The sequence below is a fragment of the Pempheris klunzingeri genome, unplaced genomic scaffold (genome assembly GCF_042242105.1).
Source record: "Pempheris klunzingeri isolate RE-2024b unplaced genomic scaffold, fPemKlu1.hap1 Scaffold_217, whole genome shotgun sequence".
Classification (NCBI taxonomy): Eukaryota; Metazoa; Chordata; class Actinopteri; order Acropomatiformes; family Pempheridae; genus Pempheris; species Pempheris klunzingeri.
This window is the reverse complement of record NW_027255120.1, coordinates 23,653-41,065: the sequence shown is the minus strand read 5'-3', so window position 1 is coordinate 41,065 and position 17,413 is coordinate 23,653. Positions and strand designations below refer to the sequence as shown.

Here is a 17,413-nt window from a genome sequence, read left to right as displayed (position 1 = left end):
TAGTTATAACTATAAAGTTATACTATGTTTCCTATACCAGTGTATAGAAAACATATACAAATTGTAGAAATTAACTATGTTTCCTACACCAGTGTGTAGAGAATCTACACACTGGTGTAGGAAACATAGTTAATTTCTACAATTTGTATATGTTTTCTATACACTGGTATAGGAAACATAGTATAACTATAAAGTTATACTATGTTTCCTATACCAGTGTATAGAAAACATATACAAATTGTAGAAATTAACTATGTTTCCTACACCAGTGTGTAGAGTCTCTACACACTGGTGTAGGAAACATAGTTAATTTCTACAATTTGTATATGTTTTCTATACACTGGTATAGGAAACATAGTATAACTATAAAGTTATACTATGTTTCCTATACCAGTGTATAGAAAACATATACAAATTGTAGAAATTAACTATGTTTCCTACACCAGTGTGTAGAGAATCTACACACTGGTGTAGGAAACATAGTTAATTTCTACAATTTGTATATGTTTTCTATACACTGGTATAGGAAACATAGTATAACTATAAAGTTATACTATGTTTCCTATACCAGTGTATAGAAAACATATACAAATTGTAGAAATTAACTATGTTTCCTACACCAGTGTGTAGAGAATCTACACACTGGTGTAGGAAACATAGTTAATTTCTACAATTTGTATATGTTTTCTATACACTGGTATAGGAAACATAGTATAACTATAAAGTTATACTATGTTTCCTATACCAGTGTATAGAAAACATATACAAATTGTAGAAATTAACTATGTTTCCTACACCAGTGTGTAGAGAATCTACACACTGGTGTAGGAAACATAGTTAATTTCTACAATTTGTATATGTTTTCTATAAACTGGTATAGGAAACATAGTATAACTATAAAGTTATACTATGTTTCCTATACCAGTGTATAGAAAACATATACAAATTGTAGAAATTAACTATGTTTCCTACACCAGTGTGTAGAGAATCTACACACTGGTGTAGGAAACATAGTTAATTTCTACAATTTGTATATGTTTTCTATAAACTGGTATAGGAAACATAGTATAACTATAAAGTTATACTATGTTTCCTATACCAGTGTATAGAAAACATATACAAATTGTAGAAATTAACTATGTTTCCTACACCAGTGTGTAGATTCTCTACACACTGGTGTAGGAAACATAGTTAATTTCTACAATTTGTATATGTTTTCTATACACTGGTATAGGAAACATAGTATAACTATAAAGTTATACTATGTTTCCTATACCAGTGTATAGAAAACATATACAAATTGTAGAAATTAACTATGTTTCCTACACCAGTGTGTAGAGAATCTACACACTGGTGTAGGAAACATAGTTAATTTCTACAATTTGTATATGTTTTCTATACACTGGTATAGGAAACATAGTATAACTATAAAGTTATACTATGTTTCCTATACCAGTGTATAGAAAACATATACAAATTGTAGAAATTAACTATGTTTCCTACACCAGTGTGTAGAGAATCTACACACTGGTGTAGGAAACATAGTTAATTTCTACAATTTGTATATGTTTTCTATACACTGGTATAGGAAACATAGTATAACTTTATAGTTATACTATGTTTCCTATACCAGTTTATAGAAAACATATACAAATTGTAGAAATTAACTATGTTTCCTACACCAGTGTGTAGATTCTCTACACACTGGTGTAGGAAACATAGTTAATTTCTACAATTTGTATATGTTTTCTATACACTGGTATAGGAAACATAGTATAACTTTATAGTTATACTATGTTTCCTATACCAGTTTATAGAAAACATATACAAATTGTAGAAATTAACTATGTTTCCTACACCAGTGTGTAGATTCTCTACACACTGGTGTAGGAAACATAGTTAATTTCTACAATTTGTATATGTTTTCTATACACTGGTATAGGAAACATAGTATAACTTTATAGTTATACTATGTTTCCTATACCAGTGTATAGAAAACATATACAAATTGTAGAAATTAACTATGTTTCCTACACCAGTGTGTAGATTCTCTACACACTGGTGTAGGAAACATAGTTAATTTCTACAATTTGTATATGTTTTCTATACACTGGTATAGAAAACATAGTATAACTTTATAGTTATACTATGTTTCCTATACCAGTGTATAGAAAACATATACAAATTGTAGAAATTAACTATGTTTCCTACACCAGTGTGTAGATTCTCTACACACTGGTGTAGGAAACATAGTTAATTTCTACAATTTGTATATGTTTTCTATACACTGGTATAGGAAACATAGTATAACTATATAGTTATACTATGTTTCCTATACCAGTGTATAGAAAACATATACAAATTGTAGAAATTAACTATGTTTCCTACACCAGTGTGTAGATTCTCTACACACTGGTGTAGGAAACATAGTTAATTTCTACAATTTGTATATGTTTTCTATACACTGGTATAGGAAACATAGTATAACTTTATAGTTATACTATGTTTCCTATACCAGTGTATAGAAAACATATACAAATTGTAGAAATTAACTATGTTTCCTACACCAGTGTGTAGATTCTCTACACACTGGTGTAGGAAACATAGTTAATTTCTACAATTTGTATATATTTTCTATACACTGGTATAGGAAACATAGTATAACTATATAGTTATACTATGTTTCCTATACCAGTGTATAGAAAACATATACAAATTGTAGAAATTAACTATGTTTCCTACACCAGTGTGTAGATTCTCTACACACTGGTGTAGGAAACATAGTTAATTTCTACAATTTGTATATGTTTTCTATACACTGGTATAGGAAACATAGTATAACTTTATAGTTATACTATGTTTCCTATACCAGTGTATAGAAAACATATACAAATTGTAGAAATTAACTATGTTTCCTACACCAGTGTGTAGAGAATCTACACACTGGTGTAGGAAACATAGTTAATTTCTACAATTTGTATATGTTTTCTATACACTGGTATAGGAAACATAGTATAACTTTATAGTTATACTATGTTTCCTATACCAGTGTATAGAAAACATATACAAATTGTAGAAATTAACTATGTTTCCTACACCAGTGTGTAGAGAATCTACACACTGGTGTAGGAAACATAGTTAATTTCTACAATTTGTATATGTTTTCTATACACTGGTATAGGAAACATAGTATAACTTTATAGTTATACTATGTTTCCTATACCAGTGTATAGAAAACATATACAAATTGTAGAAATTAACTATGTTTCCTACACCAGTGTGTAGATTCTCTACACACTGGTGTAGGAAACATAGTTAATTTCTACAATTTGTATATGTTTTCTATACACTGGTATAGGAAACATAGTATAACTATAAAGTTATACTATGTTTCCTATACCAGTGTATAGAAAACATATACAAATTGTAGAAATTAACTATGTTTCCTACACCAGTGTGTAGAGAATCTACACACTGGTGTAGGAAACATAGTTAATTTCTACAATTTGTATATGTTTTCTATACACTGGTATAGGAAACATAGTATAACTATATAATTATACTATGTTTCCTATACCAGTGTATAGAAAACATATACAAATTGTAGAAATTAACTATGTTTCCTACACCAGTGTGTAGATTCTCTACACACTGGTGTAGGAAACATAGTTAATTTCTACAATTTGTATATGTTTTCTATACACTGGTATAGGAAACATAGTATAATTATATAGTTATACTATGTTTCCTATACCAGTGTATAGAAAACATATACAAATTGTAGAAATTAACTATGTTTCCTACACCAGTGTGTAGATTCTCTACACACTGGTGTAGGAAACATAGTTAATTTCTACAATTTGTATATGTTTTCTATACACTGGTATAGGAAACATAGTATAACTATAAAGTTATACTATGTTTCCTATACCAGTGTATAGAAAACATATACAAATTGTAGAAATTAACTATGTTTCCTACACCAGTGTGTAGATTCTCTACACTCTGGTGTAGGAAATATAGTTAATTTCTACAATTTGTATATGTTTTCTATACACTGGTATAGGAAACATAGTATAACTATAAAGTTATACTATGTTTCCTATACCAGTGTATAGAAAACATATACAAATTGTAGAAATTAACTATGTTTCCTACACCAGTGTGTAGATTCTCTACACTCTGGTGTAGGAAATATAGTTAATTTCTACAATTTGTATATGTTTTCTATACACTGGTATAGGAAACATAGTATAACTATAAAGTTATACTATGTTTCCTATACCAGTGTATAAAAAACATATACAAATTGTAGAAATTAACTATGTTTCCTACACCAGTGTGTAGAGAATCTACACACTGGTGTAGGAAACATAGTTAATTTCTACAATTTGTATATGTTTTCTATAAACTGGTATAGGAAACATAGTATAACTATAAAGTTATACTATGTTTCCTATACCAGTGTATAGAAAACATATACAAATTGTAGAAATTAACTATGTTTCCTACACCAGTGTGTAGATTCTCTACACACTGGTGTAGGAAACATAGTTAATTTCTACAATTTGTATATGTTTTCTATAAACTGGTATAGGAAACATAGTATAACTATAAAGTTATACTATGTTTCCTATACCAGTGTATAGAAAACATATACAAATTGTAGAAATTAACTATGTTTCCTACACCAGTGTGTAGATTCTCTACACACTGGTGTAGGAAACATAGTTAATTTCTACAATTTGTATATGTTTTCTATACACTGGTATAGGAAACATAGTATAACTTTATAGTTATACTATGTTTCCTATACCAGTGTATAGAAAACATATACAAATTGTAGAAATTAACTATGTTTCCTACACCAGTGTGTAGAGAATCTACACACTGGTGTAGGAAACATAGTTAATTTCTATAAGTTATATATGTTTTCTATAACCTGGATTAGTTTACTATACCACATAACACAGGTCATACAAAAACATTATACTTGAAGTGTAAAGGGTTTTTACTCTTTCTCCTTAAACTAATCTTCAAGATTATCTTATTTTGAATAAAATGTTTTACTTGGGATTAGGTTTGCACTATTATGTGCTTAATAACTCATTTTTCTCTAGATTTTTGAAATCAATGAGATTCACTTTCATAAAGGAGCTAAGGGATAATGGGGCTAAAATAACTTTTTATTTTGCTACCTCGATGTTGGATTCTCAATCCTTTCCAGCTAGAACTGGTGTAGGAAGGGCTGTTCTCCCTTTAAAATGAGGTATTATCTGAGTTTAAAACGTTGTGAGACAGTTTAGGTTCTATCTTCTAATATTGAAATTTAAAAATCTTATAGTCTTTGATTTGATACGAAAGGATAAGTCAAGGACAGCCTATAGTTTAAACTATACTATAAAGTAAGGTTAATACTAAACTTAATGTAAGATTTTGTTTTCTTTTTCTATTTTGAATTCTACCGTTATAGATTTATGGGTGTTAATAGTAGTACTAGAAGTACTACTACTAACTATTTTAAGAAATAACTCATGAATAGGAGTTATATCCTTTATATACACTAGTCCTTGGTTAATTTGATCTCTATTTAACTACGTTTCAATGACAAACTGTATCTTACTATTTTGATATAAATCTTTGTCTTTTGTACTTCGTAAATGGTGTTTTATATCAAAATTAACTAATAACTTAATTTTTTATTTAGTTTTTGAAGTAACTTTACTTATCATGTCAAGTAGTTATAGTTTAAAAAGTGGATTAAACAATATGTACTTTTACTTAAACTTAGTTTTACCTTTTAAATTTATAACTTACTTTAAATTATTGGATTTTGATGTTCTATATTTATTATTATCTAACGGAGTATTAGGAAGTCTATTGTGCATAATAAATTGTAATTATGGTATACAACTACTGTTTTGATATACTATACCTTTGTTTTCATTTTATATTAGTTTACTTTATAAAATGAAAAAGGTTTACAAGTATAATGTTTTTGTATGACCTATATTATGTGGCATAGTAATAAGTCCTCTACCTTCACAAGAGTATTCTCTTATGATGCTCTTAGGACAGTACTGTATAGTATGCTTATCCCCTTGAGTTTCACTATTTATAAGTATCATGACATACAAGTCTAATACTACGTATAGCAATTATACTACTGTAAGTAGTATACTAAAGCTAATATGGTTTATTACCATGTTAACCACAGGGCTTATAAGCCTTATAGTATTGTTAGCAGTACTATAGGGCTTATAAGCCTTGTAGTTAACAGGGTAATAAACCTTATAGTACTGTTAGCAGAACTTTAAATCTTCTTCATATTGAAGAATATTTAAAGTTCTGCTAACAGTACTATAAGGTTTATTACCCTGTTAACTACAAGGCTTATAAGCCCTATAGTACTGCTAACAATACTATAAGGCTTATAAGCCCTGTGGTTAACATGGTAATAAACCATATTAGCTTTAGTATACTACTTACAGTAGTATAATTGCTATACGTAGTATTAGACTTGTATGTCATGATACTTATAAATAGTGAAACTCAAGGGGATAAGCATACTATACAGTACTGTCCTAAGAGCATCATAAGAGAATACTCTTGTAAAGGTAGAGGACTTATTACTATGCCACATAATATAGGTCATACAAAAACATTATACTTGTAAACCTTTTTCATTTTATAAAGTAAACTAATATAAAATGAAAACAAAGGTATAGTATATCAAAACAGTAGTTGTATACCATAATTACAATTTATTATGCACAATAGACTTCCTAATACTCCGTTAGATAATAATAAATATAGAACATCAAAATCCAATAATTTAAAGTAAGTTATAAATTTAAAAGGTAAAACTAAGTTTAAGTAAAAGTACATATTGTTTAATCCACTTTTTAAACTATAACTACTTGACATGATAAGTAAAGTTACTTCAAAAACTAAATAAAAAATTAAGTTATTAGTTAATTTTGATATAAAACACCATTTACGAAGTACAAAAGACAAAGATTTATATCAAAATAGTAAGATACAGTTTGTCATTGAAACGTAGTTAAATAGAGATCAAATTAACCAAGGACTAGTGTATATAAAGGATATAACTCCTATTCATGAGTTATTTCTTAAAATAGTTAGTAGTAGTACTTCTAGTACTACTATTAACACCCATAAATCTATAACGGTAGAATTCAAAATAGAAAAAGAAAACAAAATCTTACATTAAGTTTAGTATTAACCTTACTTTATAGCATAGTTTAAACTATAGGCTGTCCTTGACTTATCCTTTCGTATCAAATCAAAGACTATAAGATTTTTAAATTTCAATATTAGAAGATAGAACCCAAACTGTCTCACAACGTTTTAAACTCAGATAATACCTCATTTTAAAGGGAGAACAGCCCTTCCTACACCAGTTCTAGCTGGAAAGGATTGAGAATCCAACATCGAGGTAGCAAAATAAAAAGTTATTTTAGCCCCATTATCCCTTAGCTCCTTTATGAAAGTGAATCTCATTGATTTCAAAAATCTAGAGAAAAATGAGTTATTAAGCACATAATAGTGCAAACCTAATCCCAAGTAAAACATTTTATTCAAAATAAGATAATCTTGAAGATTAGTTTAAGGAGTAAGGGGCTTTTCCTCTTTCTAACTAGGGATGGAAAGTTCATCACCCATAAAAATTCACTGTTTCTTCCTAGTAAAGGAAAATTATCATTAATACTTCCCTGGTCATCCATTAAATGACAATAAACTAAGGTACTTTAATACAGTCATTATACCGCTGCCAGTATAAAACTTTGGCAGTACTAAAAGATAATTCATATAACTCCTATGTTTTTAGAAAACAGTTGTAATTTTTATTGCCGAGTTAACTAAGAAGATTTTAAAATAGGAAAGTCTTTTAAAGACTATATAATTTTAAACTAAAAAAAGTAAAATTAAACTTTCTTAAAAAGTAAAGCTACTTATACTGGCCTTTTTAATTCCTCTAAAAAAAAGGAATACTCCACTACCTTCTTTCTTTTCTTTTTTACAAAGAAAAACCATAATCCTATGGTTGTAAGAGAGATCTTTACTACAAAAATTAGCTAATTTTAAGCCTATGAAACCTCTTACAATAGTTGATTATTATAAACAACATATAAGATCTTATTAATTATTTCTAAAACTACAATAATTATACTTTTTCCCTTACGGAACAAGTAAAACCTTTAAGAAAATAAAATTCATTTGTTATTAATTTCAATAATTACAAGCAATATTTTTCGTAGAGAACCTGATTTAATTAATAAGTATTTCCTAAACAATATAATTTATAAAAATGTAAAACATTTACTATTTTGGACATACTTCCAATCATATTGTATATGTAATTACCAGGATCCTTTTTAAATTATAAAATTTATAATAAGAAAAAAAAAAAGGATTTTTCTAACCAGAGCCTAATTCAATAGGCTAATAAAACAAAAAAAAGAATATTTAATGGATACTTTAGATTTTCCGCTCCGATCTGCTATAATCTAGAGTAATACTAAAGACATATAATAACATTTTTTTATATTCTTCATTAAATTAAGGAATAATATTCCTATTAAAAAAATGTTTCCATTTTTAAACGAAAAAAAAGTATATTAATGAAACACTTATGTGGAGTGATGTAGAAGTTTATGAACTTTATTTGTATCTTGATAACTTTATAGAGCAAATTACTAAGTATTACATATAGAATATGGGATATCATACATAACTGTATAAATGTTGTGCCAGCTATAGCGGAAATGCAAATAGTGAAACTTCTATCCAGGAGAATAAATAACTTTTTTATGAAATGTACTGTTATTATTATTATTTTTTTCTACTTTTTATAAGAAAGCTAAGTAGTTTATAGTGTACTATAAAGAAAACAATAATCTCTAGTGAAAAATCATCCTAAAAAACTTATTTGTTTAATTTAGTTCCTTGGTAAACCGGTATGTAGCGCTATAACTTACTATTAAAATATAAAACTGTATGACCATTTTTACTACTTTTAAAGCCTAATTAGTATATATTCTTATTTTGGTGACATGGTTAGTCAATAGTATAAACCACGGGTTAGATTTATGTTATGTATGACTAACATAAATTAAAACTGAAAAGTAGTCTTCTAATTAAGAAGAAGAAGGTGAATTAATCCATATAAGATTACTTGCCCGTCACTCGATATTATTGATAAGTCGAAACAAGGTAAATTATGAGAAATCATTTAATATGTTATATTTCATGATTCCTCATAATTTACCTTGTTTCGACTTATCAATAATATCGAGTGACGGGCAAGTAATCTTATATGGATTAATTCACCTTCTTCTTCTTAATTAGAAGACTACTTTTCAGTTTTAATTTATGTTAGTCATACATAACATAAATCTAACCCGTGGTTTATACTATTGACTAACCATGTCACCAAAATAAGAATATATACTAATTAGGCTTTAAAAGTAGTAAAAATGGTCATACAGTTTTATATTTTAATAGTAAGTTATAGCGCTACATACCGGTTTACCAAGGAACTAAATTAAACAAATAAGTTTTTTAGGATGATTTTTCACTAGAGATTATTGTTTTCTTTATAGTACACTATAAACTACTTAGCTTTCTTATAAAAAGTAGAAAAAATAATAATAATAACAGTACATTTCATAAAAAAGTTATTTATTCTCCTGGATAGAAGTTTCACTATTTGCATTTCCGCTATAGCTGGCACAACATTTATACAGTTATGTATGATATCCCATATTCTATATGTAATACTTAGTAATTTGCTCTATAAAGTTATCAAGATACAAATAAAGTTCATAAACTTCTACATCACTCCACATAAGTGTTTCATTAATATACTTTTTTTTCGTTTAAAAATGGAAACATTTTTTTAATAGGAATATTATTCCTTAATTTAATGAAGAATATAAAAAAATGTTATTGTATGTCTTTAGTATTACTCTAGATTATAGCAGATCGGAGCGGAAAATCTAAAGTATCCATTAAATATTCTTTTTTTTGTTTTATTAGCCTATTGAATTAGGCTCTGGTTAGAAAAATCCTTTTTTTTTTTCTTATTATAAATTTTAGAATTTAAAAAGAAAATAGATTGTTTTCATGATTAATGTTATTTCTAAGTATCTATTTTGCTACATGGGTAGTAAGTTGAAGAATATACTGAATTATATGAGCATCCTTAGGTTGGATAAGACCTTCTAGAATAGAAGGAGGTTCTCTTGGTAGTTTAGGTATTCATTATCATCCTTCACTTACTACACTGTTTAATAGTACTTTATTAAAAAGTGATATATCATTGATATTGCTGGAAATATCATCCTCTTCAACGTCTTACTCCCACCTATTAGCACTTTTAATTATATTCCTGATTATAGGAAGAGTAAAATCTAATACTACAGTATAGCTGTTATCGATAATAATAGTCGTTTCTATAACTTTTGACTCCTGATGAAGTGTAGTTGTACTAGTCTTAATTGTTTTTTACAATTCTAACTGAGTAATTATAGTAGTTTTAGAAACTATTATATTAATATGGGTAATATGTTCGTTAAAAGAACATAATTGTATAGGTATTTTAGGTAAAAAAAGTATTTTAAATTTAATCTTATCATACTTAATAATAAATTTTTCACTTTACCCTAGTAATCTGGTACAAAATAGTTCGTTAGAATTATTATATTTTCCTTCTGATTTTTGATATATAATAGTTGTTTTGGGCATTATTATGCCCAATATATTATTTTTTAAAGGTAAGATTTAATTCTTCACTACTGTGAAGAATTAAATTTTACTTTTACAAAGTAAAATTTAATTCTTCACAGTAGTGAAGAATTAAATCTTACCTTTAAAAAATAATATATTGGGCATAATAATGCCCAAAACAACTATTATATATCAAAAATCAGAAGGAAAATATAATAATTCTAACGAACTATTTTGTACCAGATTACTAGGGTAAAGTGAAAAATTTATTATTAAGTACGATAAGATTAAATTTAAAATACTTTTTTTACCTAAAATACCTATACAATTATGTTCTTTTAACGAACATATTACCCATATTAATATAATAGTTTCTAAAACTACTATAATTACTCAGTTAGAATTGTAAAAAACAATTAAGACTAGTACAACTACACTTCATCAGGAGTCAAAAGTTATAGAAACTACTATTATTATCGATAACAGCTATACTGTAGTATTAGATTTTACTCTTCCTATAATCAGGAATATAATTAAAAGTGCTAATAGGTGGGAGTAAGACGTTGAAGAGGATGATATTTCCAGCAATATCAATGATATATCACTTTTTAATAAAGTACTATTAAACAGTGTAGTAAGTGAAGGATGATAATGAATACCTAAACTACCAAGAGAACCTCCTTCTATTCTAGAAGGTCTTATCCAACCTAAGGATGCTCATATAATTCAGTATATTCTTCAACTTACTACCCATGTAGCAAAATAGATACCTAGAAATAACATTAATCATGAAAACAATTTATTATATTATTACAAAACAATAGGATAAAAATTATATAAACACCAAAATCCTGATAATAAAGGAAATAAAAACCACAAATATTTTATCATTTTCTTATAGGAAAAGCGTGGTAAAATTCCACGTAAAGAAAAAAGTATAATTATACAGTAGTTATAAGAAAATCCAAATAAGAATATAAAAATAGAGAGGTATAATAATCACCTATATTCTAGTATAGCAAATAACATAAAATATATACCTCCAAATATTACGTTTAAACCTCCTCCTAAGTCTGATTCAGTTTCTGGAATGTCTCACGGGTGTCTTTCTCCTATAAGTGTAAAAAATATTCCAACCAATAATGTACTAAATGAGTAAAAGGAATTATTTACAAAATAATCTTCTTCTAATGAAAACAAAAAATCTAATAAACAGCCTAATAATATTAAGATTATTAATAGAAATATTATATTTTCTCCAATAATTATTTGAACTTGAGCCCTAAACTTTCCTAACGAGGAGTAGCCTCTAATATTGATATTAGAGGCTAGTAGTATTGTAACCCCAGACAAGTTAATGATTATTAACAGTAGCCCTCCTGGGCCAATAAATGTTAAAATAACCCCCACTGGGGTTATTTCAACACCTAATAACAGAAAAGATAATATTAAAATTATAAAAGAAGATCATGGGTTTTTAGAGATAAGTTTAAAACTATCCCCTAATAAAGTTAAAAAACCTCATCCTATAACAGGACCTGTTCTACTTACTACAATACCTAAGTATCTTCTGTCTATTAAAGAAGCTATACCTGACAGCATAGCTATACTTATCAACAAAAATAATATAGAAATCAAAATATTATTTTTGTTGATAAGTATAGCTATGCTGTCAGGTATAGCTTCTTTAATAGACAGAAGATACTTAGGTATTGTAGTAAGTAGAACAGGTCCTGTTATAGGATGAGGTTTTTTAACTTTATTAGGGGATAGTTTTAAACTTATCTCTAAAAACCCATGATCTTCTTTTATAATTTTAATATTATCTTTTCTGTTATTAGGTGTTGAAATAACCCCAGTGGGGGTTATTTTAACATTTATTGGCCCAGGAAGGCTACTATTAATAATCATTAACTTGTCTGGGGTTACAATACTACTAGCCTCTAATATCAATATTAGAGGCTACTCCTCGTTAGGAAAGTTTAGGGCTCAAGTTCAAATAATTATTGGAGAAAATACAATATTTCTATTAATAATCTTAATATTATTAGGCTGTTTATTAGATTTTTTTGTTTTCATTAGAAGAAGATTATTTTGTAAATAATTCCTTTTACTCATTTAGTACATTATTGGTTGGAATATTTTTTACACTTATAGGAGAAATACACCCGTGAGACATTCCAGAAACTGAATCAGACTTAGGAGGAGGTTTAAACGTAATATTTGGAGGTATATATTTTAATGAAAACTATTTGAACCATTTGTTCATTTCTTTTGTATGGAGCCTACTATAAATGTAGTGGGTGTGAAGGGTCAACAATGGTTCTGACAATACACTGTAAACGATAATTCTTGAGAAGAATTATCATTAAATAGAAGTTTGACAGATGGGTTGTTCCTATTACAATCTTCTTCCTTATGTTTATTCCCTTTAAAATACCCTATAATGGTAGTTGGGGACTCAATAGATGTGATACATTCTTGGAGTGTTCCAGAAGTAGGAATTAAAATAGATTTAATTCCCGGACATATAACTATGGAGAGCTTTTTACCTCTAGTATCAGGATTGTTTTCTGGTTATTGCTACGAGGTATGTGGAGTATACTATTCTCTTATGTCTATCAACCTAATGATATTTTAATTGTTATCTATAAAAATATCTCGTATGAAAAAAATTACTCTATTTTTAATTATGTTATATTCTTTAAACTATACAAATACTGTAATTGAAGAATATTTAGGGTGAAATATAACTTTCTCCTTTATAATAACTTATTTAGTTAATTCTAAATATTTTCCATATTATAGCCTAACTATTATCATATTACCTATTATAAGTATTGTTCGTTTTAGAATACCCTTAATAGAAATATTTTTTAACAAAAACAAGAATATTCTTAATAAAGTAAAGTCAAATTTCTATATGTTAGTTCAGATCTTAGCCTTGTTATACGTATTTTATATGAGAACAAGAATAACATATAAAGTTTAATTTATTAAATTGTTTTCTATGCTTATTTTGTTGATCACCTTAATCATTTCTATGATATTGGTATATAGGGTTTATAATAATGTAAAAACAATATTTATACTCCTAAAATTAATTTCTATATTCGTATTCGGACTACTTATAATTTTTTCAGAAACATTTGATTTTTGTTTCTTTGTTTCTTTTATAATTATAAGTTTATGGGTATGAACTTTATCTTTATAATTGTTTTCCACTTCTTTTAGTAATTTTTTATCTGCTAAAATAGTAGCACTTTCTTATTGAAGAATTGCTATAGTATCTGCTGTATTAGCTACTTCATGTTCAGGATTTATAAGAATAGAAGTTAGTTTTTCTCATATACAATTTACTGAAATGTTATACTTTTCAATTATAACTTTTCATGGTTTAGTATTTGTTTTCTTTGTAATTACTCCTATAGGCTCAGGTTATTTAAACTGATGATACCCTGGTTTGTGTGGAGATTGAGATTTCATATGACCTAGGGTAAATGCTGGCTCATTATTAGGAACTGAGTTAGCAGGATTACTACTAACTATTCTATGATTTCCAGGTGGATGGGGTCCTGGATGGACCATGTATCCTCCATTATCTAGTAATCAGAGTGGTTATACTATTGATCTAATAATAGCAGGGCTACACTTGTTAGGTGTAGTAAGTGGTTTTAGCAGTAGTAATACTATAATTACCTTTCGTAACCTAACTCTTTCGTTTTCAACGAAAGAATTAAGTTTATTCATATGATCTCAGTTTATGTCCGCTATGTTGCTATTAGGGTCAGTTCCTACTTTAGCTTTAGCTTTATTAGGAGTTTTACTAGATAGAACAACAGGGGGATCATGATTTGACCCTATAGGAGGAGGTGACCCTGTCCTTTATCAAATATTATTTTGATTTTTTGGACATCCTGAGGTTTATGTTATAGCCCTACCATCCTATGGAGTTATATCTGCCTCTCTTGAGGCAAACTCCTCATTATATGGAAGAGAAGGTATGGTAGCTTCCGTCTCATGTATAGGAGTATTGGGATATTTGGTATATGCTCACCATATGTTCACAGTAGACTTGGAGATGGAAATTAAATTATTATTTTCATCTGGAACTATGGCTATTGCCATACCTACTGGTGTGAAGGTATACAGTTGAATAATGTCAATAAGATTTGGAGAAAAAATATCCTCTAAAGTATTTTTACCTGTTCTCTGCTTTATATTTATATTTGTAGGAGGAGGTTTAACTGGTGTTATGTTAAGTTCAGCTACAGCTGACATAATGTTTCATGACACTTATTTTGTTGTAGCACATTTTCATCAAATAATGGCTATAGCAGCTTTTTTAGCTTTCTCTTGTGGTATAGTTAATTTAGGTTGTAAGTTACATGGAGGAGCTGTAATTGGATTTACACTGGGAACTATATTCTTGTTTTTACCACTTTATTATCTAGGATTATCAGGAGTTCCTAGAAGAGTTCCTACTATGATGTATGAAGGACAACTAGTAATGTATACAGGATTCTTTGGTTATACTACAGCACTATTGAGTATTTTTATACTCTTAATAAACTTGTAAGAATTTACAAGAAAATGAAATACAAGAAAATGAAGAAATTTTATAAAAAGATTAATAAAATTTCTTCATTTTCTTGTATTTCATTTTCTTGTAAATTCTTACAAGTTTATTAAGAGTATAAAAATACTCAGTAGTGCTGTAGTATAACCAAAGAATCCTGTATACATTACTAGTTGTCCTTCATACATCATAGTAGGAACTCTTCTAGGAACTCCTGATAATCCTAGATAATAAAGTGGTAAAAACAAGAATATAGTTCCCAGTGTAAATCCAATTACAGCTCCTCCATGTAACTTACAACCTAAATTAACTATACCACAAGAGAAAGCTAAAAAGCTGCTATAGCCATTATTTGATGAAAATGTGCTACAACAAAATAAGTGTCATGAAACATTATGTCAGCTGTAGCTGAACTTAACATAACACCAGTTAAACCTCCTCCTACAAATATAAATATAAAGCAGAGAACAGGTAAAAATACTTTAGAGGATATTTTTTCTCCAAATCTTATTGACATTATTCAACTGTATACCTTCATACCAGTAGGTATGGCAATAGCCATAGTTCCAGATGAAAATAATAATTTAATTTCCATCTCCAAGTCTACTGTGAACATATGGTGAGTATATACCAAATATCCCAATACTCCTATACATGAGACGGAAGCTACCATACCTTCTCTTCCATATAATGAGGAGTTTGCCTCAAGAGAGGCAGATATAACTCCATAGGATGGTAGGGCTATAACATAAACCTCAGGATGTCCAAAAAATCAAAATAATATTTGATAAAGGACAGGATCACTTCCTCCTATAGGGTCAAATCATGATCCCCCTGTTGTTCTATCTAGTAAAACTCCTAATAAAGCTAAAGCTAAAGTAGGAACTGACCCTAATAGCAACATAGCGGACATAAACTGAGATCATATGAATAAACTTAATTCTTTCGTTGAAAACGAAAGAGTTAGGTTACGAAAGGTAATTATAGTATTACTACTGCTAAAACCACTTACTACACCTAACAAGTGTAGCCCTGCTATTATTAGATCAATAGTATAACCACGCTGATTACTAGATAATGGAGGATACATGGTCCATCCAGGACCCCATCCACCTGGAAATCATAGAATAGTTAGTAGTAATCCTGCTAACTCAGTTCCTAATAATGAGCCAGCATTTACCCTAGGTCATATGAAATCTCAATCTCCACACAAACCAGGGTATCATCAGTCTAAATAACCTGAGCCTATAGGAGTAATTACAAAGAAAACAAATACTAAACCATGAAAAGTTATAATTGAAAAGTATAACATTTCAGTAAATTGTATATGAGAAAAACTAACTTCTATTCTTATAAATCCTGAACATGAAGTAGCTAATACAGCAGATACTATAGCAATTCTTCAATAAGAAAGTGCTACTATTTTAGCAGATAAAAAATTACTAAAAGAAGTGGAAAACAATTATAAAGATAAAGTTCATACCCATAAACTTATAATTATAAAAGAAACAAAGAAACAAAAATCAAATGTTTCTGAAAAAATTATAAGTAGTCCGAATACGAATATAGAAATTAATTTTAGGAGTATAAATATTGTTTTTACATTATTATAAACCCTATATACCAATATCATAGAAATGATTAAGGTGATCAACAAAATAAGCATAGAAAACAATTTAATAAATTAAACTTTATATGTTATTCTTGTTCTCATATAAAATACGTATAACAAGGCTAAGATCTGAACTAACATATAGAAATTTGACTTTACTTTATTAAGAATATTCTTGTTTTTGTTAAAAAATATTTCTATTAAGGGTATTCTAAAACGAACAATACTTATAATAGGTAATATGATAATAGTTAGGCTATAATATGGAAAATATTTAGAATTAACTAAATAAGTTATTATAAAGGAGAAAGTTATATTTCACCCTAAATATTCTTCAATTACAGTATTTGTATAGTTTAAAGAATATAACATAATTAAAAATAGAGTAATTTTTTTCATACGAGATATTTTTATAGATAACAATTAAAATATCATTAGGTTGATAGACATAAGAGAATGGTATACTCCAC

At 27.9% G+C, this 17,413-nt stretch overlaps 2 pseudogenes; one reads left to right on the top strand and one right to left on the bottom strand.

The window, feature by feature from the left end:
- Window positions 1-14,486: 14,486 nt before the first annotated feature.
- Window positions 14,487-15,242, top strand: LOC139225435 (cytochrome c oxidase subunit 1-like; annotated as a pseudogene).
- A 417-nt stretch (window positions 15,243-15,659) lies between these two features.
- On the bottom strand, window positions 15,660-16,273 carry LOC139225434 (cytochrome c oxidase subunit 1-like; annotated as a pseudogene).
- Window positions 16,274-17,413: the final 1,140 nt, after the last annotated feature.